This window comes from Danaus plexippus, chromosome 20 (assembly GCF_018135715.1).
Source record: "Danaus plexippus chromosome 20, MEX_DaPlex, whole genome shotgun sequence".
NCBI classification, from domain to species: Eukaryota; Metazoa; Arthropoda; class Insecta; order Lepidoptera; family Nymphalidae; genus Danaus; species Danaus plexippus.
The window spans coordinates 4,123,627-4,136,510 of NC_083550.1; the positions used below are offsets into that span (position 1 = coordinate 4,123,627).

The 12,884-nt window shown below is 31.1% G+C and overlaps 1 protein-coding gene across 3 annotated transcripts in view; it reads left to right on the forward strand.

Annotated features, from left to right (window-relative positions):
• The window catches only part of LOC116774053 (DE-cadherin), a 107,882-nt gene that overhangs the window by 43,294 nt on the left and 51,704 nt on the right, over positions 1 to 12,884 (forward strand). The gene's annotated exons all lie outside the window — the stretch shown is intronic.

Sequence of the window (12,884 nt, forward strand, 5' to 3'; positions counted from 1 at the left end):
AATTAATTACGCAAATATTTGAACAGTCTTCGCGATTTATCACATCGATTTAGATATAACAATTTACGACAATTTATTACCTAACATTATTTAGGTATTTTCAAAACGTAAGTAATCAGATTAAATGGTTGTTAAATGGTCCGTGCATCAGTTCCCATGGTTTAACATTATATTAATGTTTAAAGAAGCTAATATTATTACGGTACTTTAAAAGATTAACTTGTAACGAGATTTTGTAACAGTTTTGGTCAAATGACGAAATCGTTTTGGTATGTTAATGGAATTGTTATAGAAAATTAATTGTTAGCTGCAAAATCATTATGAATTTTATTTACATTTCAAGCAATCCTTTACGACAATCGTTTCGTAGTTTCTGATTTCTATTATTATTGTTAAATTTAAAATGTTTATTATGTTTTTTTCTCGTTTTAAACGGATATAACTTCCTAACGTACATTGTATGATCTCATTAAAAATTAATTAAATTCCAAAAAACCTTATGGCGAGTCTTAAACTAATTTGAAACAAATATACTAACAAATTCATTTATATGAGTCAGATGACGTGCTATAAAATATTCAAAGGCCCGCATATTTCGCATATTTCATTACAAAGAAATAAAAATGACTCAAGGGTTGCGCCTGCGCCGATTGAGAGATAAGGTCTACACGAGTCGCTCCGTAGAAGTACGAAGACCGGCCGAGGTCATTCAACGCTTCACTTAATTTCTATCCCTTATTAACTCGTCCCTAACCTCATCTATCTCTTTTCCTCCCATGAATATTCAACCAAATAGACAGAATGCAGTCCGGCAATGATTTAGAAAAGCATCGAGAGGATCTTGTGTTAGTGTAGTCATAGCATATATTAAATTTATGATGGAACAAATTTACTTTGATAAAATATAGGCAAGTCATTATTTAATAAATATAAATATATACAATACACATATACACATACTGGATATGGAACATTGTACAAAATACGTTGTCTTGTGATTTTCAGAACTGATTCTAAATGTAAGCATATTAATATTTAATTCTGCGGGTTACTTCATAAAGTTATTCATTGTTACGGCAGTAATTTTGTTTCGAAGAAGAAACTTGACAGACACATGAGAAAAAAAAATTAGATTCCATTCTTCTGCGCATTAATTATTGAAAATTTAATTGTAGACGGAGTCCAAGTATATTAGATCATATCACGCATCAAACCATTTGTTGTGTGTTAAAAATGTCCTACTTTGTTAATCTCTGTGTACTTATTTGTTGCGTTTAATAACGATCAATTCTCATAGTGGAGTCTAATTCGTAGTTTAAAACTTTGCCGGCTTTCAAACTAACTATTCAGTTCGAGCAATTTGATAGCGCACTGAACTGAAATGAACATCGATTTTCCAGTTTTGGTTCATTTATTCAGTAATTTTAACAATTTACTTATATCATATAGTTTTATCAGACAACTATTATATTATTTTATAACTTAAATGTCACTCTTCATGGGTTATTTCATCATTGACGCCGGTTGTTTTAATCAACCGTTAATTTGTCGGAAAAAAGTATTCCATCGACTTTTTATTTTCCAACAGAGTTATGCTTAACAGAAAGTTAAATTTGAAGTGTGGCGTGACGGATAAAGAAAAAGTTCGAACGCTATTGTTCCATTAAATCGGGACGCGAAAGCAAGAAAGGAACCGGTTCATCTAGCCGGATAATTTCTATTCCTTCACGTCGTACTGCAGCTCGTGAGGCTCTATCGTATGTATTCATTTAATCTAGATGATAAGCTGTGCCGTTCACAGAAGCATTCGGAGGTTTCGAATAACAAGTCATATCTAAAGTCAACATTTCAAGTTCATCGAACTCGGTATCTAGCATCGGCCGCATCTAGATATCGTCCGTCAATTACGGTATGTCATATATCATGCGACGTCGACTGGATAGAATACTGCTCTGAATCAGAATGTAATCTTATTGTAATGTGAAGTTACAAGTCAAAGTTGGAAGCTTAATCGAATGACTGAAGATGTATCGGAATATAGCTCCTATTTCTTGCTCAGCACAAAGGTACTACGTCTTTGTGTCTAGAACAGGTTCGCATCCTATATCTAAATACCAATAGTTTTAATATACATTAAAATTATATTGAAAAAATATTTATATATGTATTAATTGTTAAAATTATTAATAATTTTGTACAAACATTATAATTTGTATACCTACGTATATAGTCAACATGTTAGAAATTATATGCCAGCATAGAAATCTTGTCGCTGAGCGCTCAAATTAATCGATGTCTGTTAATAACAGTCCGATATTCCTTTGTTTTCTTAGATTTATTTTGTTGAGCAACGAGGCTATCAATTTCGGGGCTCCCCTATAAATCATCAAAGCTGTCTCTTTAACGGCCAGGAAAAAATGATGTTAATATTTTGTGCCAATACATCCCAAAGATTTTTTAAGATGTTTTAACAAGTATCTCAGTAGTCGAATATGAATTTTTATTGTGTAACATCGCAAATGATGCTTTTTACTCGAACCAGCGCTGTAGTATAAGAGATTATATTCTTGCAAGGAATAAAAGTGACATATTTTCATAGTGACAACGCTAATGACTTCCAAAGGCCACTATGGATTTATCTAAACGAGATTGGCAATCAATTATCATGATACTTTCATAAATCATTTCAAACGAATATTCAACGAGCCGTTCACATTCACCACGTGTCTTACTATCGTATTGTATTCAAATATTTTCTATGCGATTTATCTGTATGATTAAAATCGATGTTTGTATGTTTGTCCTTTATTAGTTTCTAAACCAGTAATTGGATTGTGATAAAACTTTGGTAGTGGCTGCTTAGGAAGCTGGCGAGGATTTGTCGCCCAATACACCAAAAAAAAATTATCAAAATTTTATTTATCTTTATGCTGTTTTATTTAGTTATGACGGTTATCTTAATCGACGATTACGTATTTATATAATTATATAGAAAATTAGTTCGTAATATCGCTTTGACCTCAATATTATAATCTCGTATGTACTATTGATGTGCTGTTGTTAGTCATCCTCCGGCGTTGTTAATTTCTTAAAGTTGTTAGTTCTGTCAAGTTGTTTGAACATCTTTATTGATGTGTTTCTTCCAATCCAGTAATCACTTATGGTCTATATATTAATACAGGAAAATATCTGTTAGAGTAATTTATAATCAATTTTTTAAAAATATATTACGAATTATGAATACCTTATATGCAGAGCAATTTGCATTGTATTTTGTTTTTTTTTTGTTGATGTGTAATAAAAGACAGTTTGTTTGGTGGTCAGTGGTTGCGTCGCATTTCGACAGCTGGAGGTTCCAGGTGCCTTGTCGCCCTAGGGTCTATAGAAATATAGAAAGGGATTATGGGATAGCACTAAAGGGAGTTTAGGGTTTATATTCATAAGTCGCAAAACCTAACGGTAATAGGGATAATTAGCCAATGTGTATATGGGTTGAACAGCCCCGGTTAGACCAGTTTAGGACTTGCAGCCACAAAACTCACAATTAAGTTTAAATATTGAACCCTAAATATAATCTAGGCATCCACACTCAAAGCTCCTATAATTTAACAATGTAACGAAATTTCCGATTACAATTTATACTTCAAAATTTCTTCATTATTGTGCCTAATACAGTTCCAAACGAATAAAATATTAACATTAATGCCCAATTATAATATTAATAGCTGCAAGAACCGGCTCGTAGGCAATTATTTAGTTCTCGCTTCATAACATTGCGTGAAGAAGGCTTTCGTTAAAGCTATTAACTAAGTACGTTAATCGGCTTATTTCACGCTCCGCACATAATTGTCTTATGAATATAAATTTAATAATTCGCAATTATTCGTCTCGAGCCCTCGTAACCCGAAAGTACGGTCACTTACAAAATTGACAGTTAATCCTGCTATTATAAATTGTCATTAATATTTGTCTATACTCATGTTTGTAATTGTTTTCAATACTTCAAAGATCTCGATTGCTTTTTTTGAATAAATACCATAAGTACAAATTGTTGGCTTTGCGTAGATATGTCGTAATACATTTATCTATTACAGATTCACTATTCCTGTACTTTTGACCAATCCCTAGTGTATGTGTTCATTGTATGAAATAGTCATGGTTTAAGAAACAATTCAACTTTCTTCTGCTACCATTTTCATGCCCTATAAATATTGTTTGCTGCTATTAATTCTTAAATGTTCACATCTTATATTGTTTATTTTTAATTTCGGTGTACGTTTTATTATATACGAAGACGGTGAAAGGAGTAAGACTTAAAAAAACATGACTTAAACGCTAAGCCTAATTGATTCAATCTCAAATATAATTCGCTATCTTTCGTCTACAGTTTTAATTATAACATTTTATAAACTAAACACATTTAATAAAAAAATGAGTTCTAGTCTTTATAGACGGTGGTAATTTTTGTTTGTAAAGCTTTCATCGTTTATCCTTTGCCCATCGCTTTTGAAATTAAAAAAAAAAACATTTTAAACTTAATATGAAGTATAATATAATAATAATAAATTATAACATTTTATAATTTAAAATATACGTATAAGTTTAAGGATCGAAGCCATTAGATTAAAGTTAGGCTTTATAATAAATTTGTATTAATTACATATAATTTTATTAAGTATCGAGACTTAAGGCACACCGACCATAATTTAAATCAAACATAAACGGACGCATTGCGGTCATCCCAGTGCTTTATGACAACAAATACAAAATACATCGATATACGTAGCTAATTGTTTCACACATACATAGATATAATTATATAAAGTTATAAATCGGGGACTTTAGGTACTTGATTGTATCGATAAATAATCGTCATCTCAACTGACTAGCTGTTTATATGTCGGCAAATATATCAACGGAAATAAATTCATATTTAAATTGACAAAAAGTCACTTGTATGCTAATTATATTAATCCTATGCCAAAAGTAATAAATAACTTGAAAAAGTAATAATATTGATAAAACAAGTGACAGTCTTATGAGATTTATAATTTAATGTCTTAGAAAAAAAAAAATTCAAGCTTCTGTGCTTTTCGTTTTACTCTTATAAAAAGTAAAAAATTATAACGTAGTGATTATTAACCATCCGCTTAAATGATAATCCGTTAAAGACAGCTCGCTTGGGAGTTCCAGTATGAATTACTGAAATATATATATATTATAAATAAATATTCGCGAAAGTCTTCGATCCCATTATGTTATTATAAATCTATAAGTTTCAAAACCGTGTTGATAGAAAATAGTTTTTATAAAAATGATGAAAGCTTTCAGCTTATAACTGTTTTTCTAAATAAAACGTCAGCTCTCGCCTAGAATTTCCTTTGAGAGATCATTTACTCTTTTGTCCCGACTTTACTGTTAAGTTCTTATCGTTGGCTACAAACAATCAGTGCATAACAACTAAAGGCGTTTGTTACACACTGCGATTTTGATACCGTTGCCAAATCTCCTGATGAAATGCTTTCTTTATAAGTATCACTGCTTTTTTTATTCAAACTGGAATTTCTAGCAAAGCTTTTACGTTTTGGTATCTCGTAATTATTTTCGTATTTAAAATATTATGGAGAAAATATTTTTTTTATATAGAATAGAAATAAATAAAACTAAGATTAACAAAAAAATAGGTTAACGGTGAGTTCGAGCCAGTTTAGAACTGCGGGATAGTTTTAGGAGGCCTGTTAAACACTTATCACCACTTAGTGAACCGTGAACGAAAGAAAACATTGTGCTGGAAATAATACTTGACCTGCTTGAAAGTTCGCTTTTATTCAAACTATGATCACGAAGTTTTTGGCAATTCAAAATATTGTTCAATGTATAAATATTTTATGCGGAATGTATTTAACAATATTATGTAAATAATTGCATGTAATGATGTTATAATTTAAACGTTAAAGTTGTTTCTACTTAATAAATTTATCAAGACTATAAGGTAATGTAAAACCTAAATTTATCATATTTATATTGGCCTATTAATATTAATTACACCTCTATATATTCTCTATGTCAAGTAGCTTTTCTGGTTTCAATACATTATGTACTAGCTATTTTTTATTATGAAATATGAATGTCATTTCATTTGGTTTTATTTCCGCAATTAATTCTGAAACCAGATACTCATAATAAGAATTTCTTTAAGTACAGGTTAGGGAAAATGGGTTAACAAGCAGGTGTGCATCGCGTGTAAACGGTGTACCCTATATAAGTGCCCCTGCAGCTTCACATAATGCCCCTGGGGCTATATAATATTTGTAAAGAAATGCAATTATCGTCCAATGCTGCCAATATTGCAAAACAATTGCTTTCACGCGCTACGCCTTATGGAGTGTTTATTCTGCCTCCGTGTGTACACCCAATAGCTCGTTATCTAATAATAAAAGGGCCATATTTTTAAGAACCCTGGAAATGTAATTGAATTTTGTTTGAATAAGTAACAGTGCTGTGAATATAATTGACAAGCCTCGGGGCATAAAACCCGATGGCGTTGGGCTTGATTGACATTAACACTGCTTTATAAGGACCCTCCTCATCATGTTATGAAAAATTAATTTCGTATTCACCCATTTTTAAGCAACGCCTGAAGTTATTCTCCACGTTGCCTTTTGATGCCTTGATGTGATTACGATTTTTTTCATTCTTATGTTTCATAAAACATGCATATTCTATTGATTGTAATATGTACAGCCATATTAACAAATATGTATGTAATATATATACACCCAAACAAAACTCAAATAATAATATGTACAGAACATTAATTATTCGTATGTTATAATAATATAAACAATATTCCGGATAGTTTTGAAACGAAACATCCTGTATACGCGGTCTAACATTTTAACGCGATCCATATAGTCCGAAATTACCCCAATGAATAAAACATTATTATTACCCCGGCTAGCAAAGGGAATCCCGTCGGGTCAGAAGCAACATATGCTCTGACGTCACGCCTTTTATACAACTATTAACCAAATTCCACGTTACGCAATAAGGGGATCTCAAACGTGCCAATTAGCTGTAGTATTATATGACAAATATAGTGACGCATTAGATCAGTTAAAGTTACGCGTGACAGGGGAAATTTAGCGTTGTAACGCATTGTAGTAAATTATCAATGAGAGCTATTTGGTATCCGCGTATGTACTGTAAGGATGGCATGATGTATTTACTGCAGTAGTTTACTGGTTTTGATGTGGACAAAACAAAGAAATATATATGATTATATACAATAAGTCATATATACTAGCTTAGCCTATACGAGCATACTGTTATCCATTTGTATCTACATTTTTTATTTTTTTTTATTTTTACTTTAGGGGTCAAACAAGCAGATGTTCCACTTGATTTTAAGTGCTTACCGTTCCTTTGGACATCTGCGAGATAAGTTGCAATATAAAATTTTGCAAATATTCAATATTAATTTTTTTAATTTACATACTACAAAAATTATGACGATTTCGTAATAATATGTAATATTTTTATATTAATACCTCTACACTGTAGTTCTGTTAATATTGTACTTTTTGCGTCTTTTAATTGTATTGTTTAAATAATAAAATGCACTCTCACAATACACTCATCGTTCATAAATGCAACACATATTTTTATATAAAAGAACATTATAAAAATAAATGTTGGAAGTAGTGGGCGCATTTCCATCTGCAGTGTGAAAAATCAATATCAAAAATAACACCGCAGTGGCAAAATATTTTTTTTTATGTTATTGTTTTATACAAAATCATATCGTTTTAAGAATTTGCCGATATAAATTTAGTATGGATCTACAAAATATACAATTTTCACTTTCGTTTTCAAACGTTGCCCGGTTTTTAATTTACATTCGTATAAAACGACTGTATATAAACAATGATTAAAGCGCGCCAACCCTAATGGTTGTTAACATAATATGCAATGTTAATTAAGGTGAGCGACTAACCTTGGTTTAGGTCAGGGCTGATGCTGTCACGTCACGGGACGTAATGCGTGTATGTAATGTATGATAAAAATTACATTAACTGTCAACCCTGACATGAGGGACTGATTAATGACGAGCAGACCGCAGGGTGTAGGGTTTCGCCCTCGAATTTATTCCTTATCCATATCATTATCAACATTCTTAACGAATTTCCAAAAATGTAGAGATACATATATAGAGATTACTATGGCTTATATTGTAAACATATTTAAAATAACACACAAGTTCGATTACTGACACGCATTAAGCAACAAAAAGTATAAATATTCGTAGAATACATAAATATAAAGTTCTAAGTAAGGTTCTAAGTAATTGGCAGAGAAAATTGAATGTGCCGTGTAATCTTTGAACGTAAAATTTAAAATTTCAGAATTGCATTTCTGAAATGCACCGCAATGCTTTCAAATTTCGCGCGCGTCCGGTAGATGGAGCAATCTCTGAAGTGGTGACGACGTGGTTTCACGGAGTTTACTCTCGCGTCTAACGTTATGGATTTACGTGATCGCACTATCAAAACTATTGGCAACTGTGCTGTATTGTTCCAACGGTGAAATTAATTCCATACAGCCCATGTGCTCTGGATTACTTATAAGCTTAAACGTTAGATTCATTTAATTAAAGAAATGTAAGTATGATTCTTATGTTGGACAAAAAAAAAAACAGTTTTATATACGTTGTCAATCAAAATTTATGGTAATATTAAAGATTTTTGCAAATGTATTATATACTATACTAAATTAGAGTGTCTAATCCGAATTTTATTTAAGTATATCATTAAGATAGCTTAGAGGCAAGAAAAATTTTAATGCTTTTTATTTAATTGAATAGAATTTTCTTACTTACTATTTAGCCGGAAGTTTTCTTATTACCAAGGTAAAAGCTTGTCTTATTTAATATTAAATTTCTGTTAAGGTTTCATATTCATTGAAATTAAAATCAATATTTCTGATTAATCTATTATCATCCAAAAACCTGGCATATTTTTAACTTGAGTAATATTTTAATCTCATTAAAATATAAATCTATTCTTCTGGGAAGAACTGAGCAGAATACTTTGACTTGCTATGCTGTTTGTTAAATGGAAGTTAATTAGGTATTTAATCCTATTATCTTATATTTGTTACCCTGTTCTTATAAAATTCTTATTAGTCTTTATCCGGAGGGTGAAAAGTGGATTTAAGATGGGGGTCCACCCCTGCCTTGGTAGTTATATATTTTCTATACAATAGCCACTATTTGATTAGGACTTCTTACAGAGGACTCCCCTTTATGTATATTGCAAATGGTGATTTATTTGGGGGCTTTACCGAATAAGTTTCGTTACTTTTATTAAAAGGTATTTCATTTGTGTCGTTTATTATGAATGTTGTGAATTCGGTAGCTTTGTAACTATATCAAAATTTTTTTTATTAAATTCATACGTTTAATACTTTCTTGATTTAAATCATTTCAGTTTCTAGAACGAAAGTGTCATTTTGTTAATTTTTTAAAGTTAAATTACAATTATGGTATCTTAAATATGGTTAAGTACATCCAACTTATATGAAGTATCTTAAGAGATTACTTTGTGATGTCTTCGGATCGCAATCAAATCAATCAACCGTTCCAAAGGTTATCTGGGACACAAACATCCAGCCAACATAAAAAATAAAATGTTTGATTTTCAGCAAATAAATCAAAAAAAAAAGAGTCTTGATTGATTTAAACATATCCAGGATACGGCGAACTAAAGAACATGATCATTATCCCTTACAAGTTGACACCTTCTAATTAAGGCATTCAATTTCGTGCTCATCTGAGGCAGTTTGAAACGGACACGTGGACCCCAATTAACTGATTCATTAAGGCGTCACATAGTAGCTCGAAAACGGAAAGTTGAGAACTGTATCTGTACACGACAAACTGACAACTGGTGTGGACTGAATTTAACTGGAAATGCAATCACTTCCAAGATATACAATTTCGTTTGTATCGGGACTGTCCCACTCCAAAGCCTTTTGTTCTACCATGTATATATATTAATCAATAATTGGGTAGGTTCTACTTCATACTTGCTACTTTAAAATGTTTATAAATTAGATTTATAAGTTATTAGACACAATAATATATATGTGTGTGTGCGCTTGTGTGTGTAAATAAGTTTTTCATAGCCGTAGGAAGTATAATTTTATTGATGTTATCATTCACATGAAATATTAATTTCGAAAGATGTTGAAGGGCGAAGGGAAAAATGATTAATTTACTTGGGGTCATTTCGGGTGCAACTGCATCGTAAAAGTTATTGAAACTATAAATAAAATGCTAGGATTATGAAAAAATATTATTACAAAACACCCTAACCATTTCACAGCGGTCCGGATAAATGTATCGTCGAATGTAAACAGACTTATAAATGATATATTCAGAATGAATTGGTTGTGTGAATATCGGTAATATTATAAAAAAAATGTCTCAAAACTTGTATTAACTTATTTATATCAAATATCTGAGAGATAAAGTACCTCGTCTGCTCGTGATCACGGTTGCTGCAAAGTAACCGAAACGTCGGGATTATGTAGTTTTTAAATAATTAAAATCCGCGTAGTAAATCCGAATAATACTAGTTTCATTTAGATAAAGTCAAACTGGAGTATTTTATTAGTTTTTTAATATGGAATTCATTTAAATAATGTAAGATGGACGTTTTCAAATAATTATATTATGTTTAAATATATAATCATATTAGAGATCTAGTAAATGTGAGTGCGTATGTGATTACAACATATATAAAAGAATATTTTTCTGGCTCTCTCCAGAGGGCTCGAAAGTCCTAACCAAGAATATAAGATAAAGCACGTGAAATAGATTGTCTCGGACAGGTACAGGCTCTTTGTAGATTTATTACCCTTTCTCAGTAGAAATTGGATTAAAATCTAACAGATGAAATCAATTGTCTTTGTATTATTGCGAATAGAACTCTAATTTAGTTTTACTACATTCAATTAAAACACCAAAGTTCTGTTATGTTCACGCTTATATTGAATTTGTATACTAAAAATAAAATATACTTTGATTACAATTGGTACGAATCAAAATGATAGAATCGTTATCGTCCCAAATCTCGCTTTCGTATCAATGGAAAAAAAAAATACCATTTTAATTAAAAGGACACGTAAACAATTTAGATACAAATACAGGGGTATGGGAGCATATAACAGTGAATCGTTTCAATATATCAAAAGAATTTACTGGGGAAGCATAAATGTGACATATCGTATCAAAATTCGTAATTGGAACTCAGTGTAATGTGTGCGGAGCTTATCTTCGCCGCAAATATAGGGCTCGCAAAAACGCTTCGGCCTTACATCATTCGTGAATACGTTTCTTTATGTAACGAATTGTATATTTTATTTGCTAACATTGTATTAAAATTATTTATAGGCCTCATATTTTTCTGTAATAGTTTTGTTTAATATAATCATTCTGTTGAAACTATATTCCTATTTAATAATGTATACTAATAGGTTATTTAAAAACTAATATATTAAAAAAAATTGTAACGCCTGTAATTTGTGAATATCATTATATCTTTATTGTTTTAAAATGTATTGTTTCATTACATATACCTATTTAATTTCAATCTCGTAGAGAACGTTGGGCTGATCAAACAAAATCTAAAGCGGAACATACAAATGTGTAAAGGTTGAGTGGGTTGCAAAAAGAGCTAGCACTTGGATTAATAGGGATCAGTCAGGGCTGTTTGGTGAGCGATGACGCACTCGTCCCGAGATCCAGATAATTTTGCAATTAGCCCACCCTAATTCAGTACCCTATCCTACGGCTCACTGGCACTTTGATATTTCTACGGAACCTATTAACAGGAATTACTTAATTTATTTAGGGTTTTGGGTTTTGGAAATTAGCTTTTATTCAACAGCACCGAATGCTGTTAGGGTTTAATGTGGTAGTTATTAAGGAACGTTTGAGATAGGTTCGCCGTATCAATTACAAATCCGGCCGATACTTAATTGACATGGTTCTGTGGTGTGGCTTAGTTAAAAGTTACATATACTATTCGACATATGTACAGACTAATTTAATAGCTCTTGAATTACAGAAAACCAATATGCGGTTTAAGCGTATCGACTTACAAACAAAAAAATTCAAATGCAATTAATAGTCATGTATCAACATGATTATTAGTGACATTTTGAAAAAATCCATCCAGAACTGGAATAAAATATCGTATAAAATTGAACGAAACGCATGCAAAGCCAGCGCACACAATATACATACTAGACGTGAGAGAAATGTGAAGACGAGAGTTATGTAACAGTGGATTTTATATTTCTTATAGGAATACAACATCTTACGAGTCTACAGTTACCTTTGTCTCCTGTTATTTTAACAATACAATGAATTGAATAGTGCTCTATTATTTTTCCTTTTGATTTTCGTTGTCTTTGTTCATCATTAACAACCTTCTTACCGGCGTCCTAGCGTTTGCTATCGTGTTTTTCCAGTTTGTGTATTTATAGAACAAATTGTCTATATCCAGCGGTGTAGCTAACGTAATAGATATTGAATTTCAACAAAACTGTTCTAATTTTTATTGCGAACAGACAGAAAACAACACTTTTATCACATTTGATTTTTGAAGAATCCGATAATACTTTAATCGAATATAAAATTACCTCAATATAAGTACCTAGTGCCGATCACTTGTAGTACAAAGACAAAACAATGTTGTCAAACAGAAAACAATAATTTAAATACATAGATTGTATATACATATGTTTAATGTTATCAAAATAACAGAACAATCATATGTAAACTGTAACATATAAATGTTATCATTATAAACATAAAT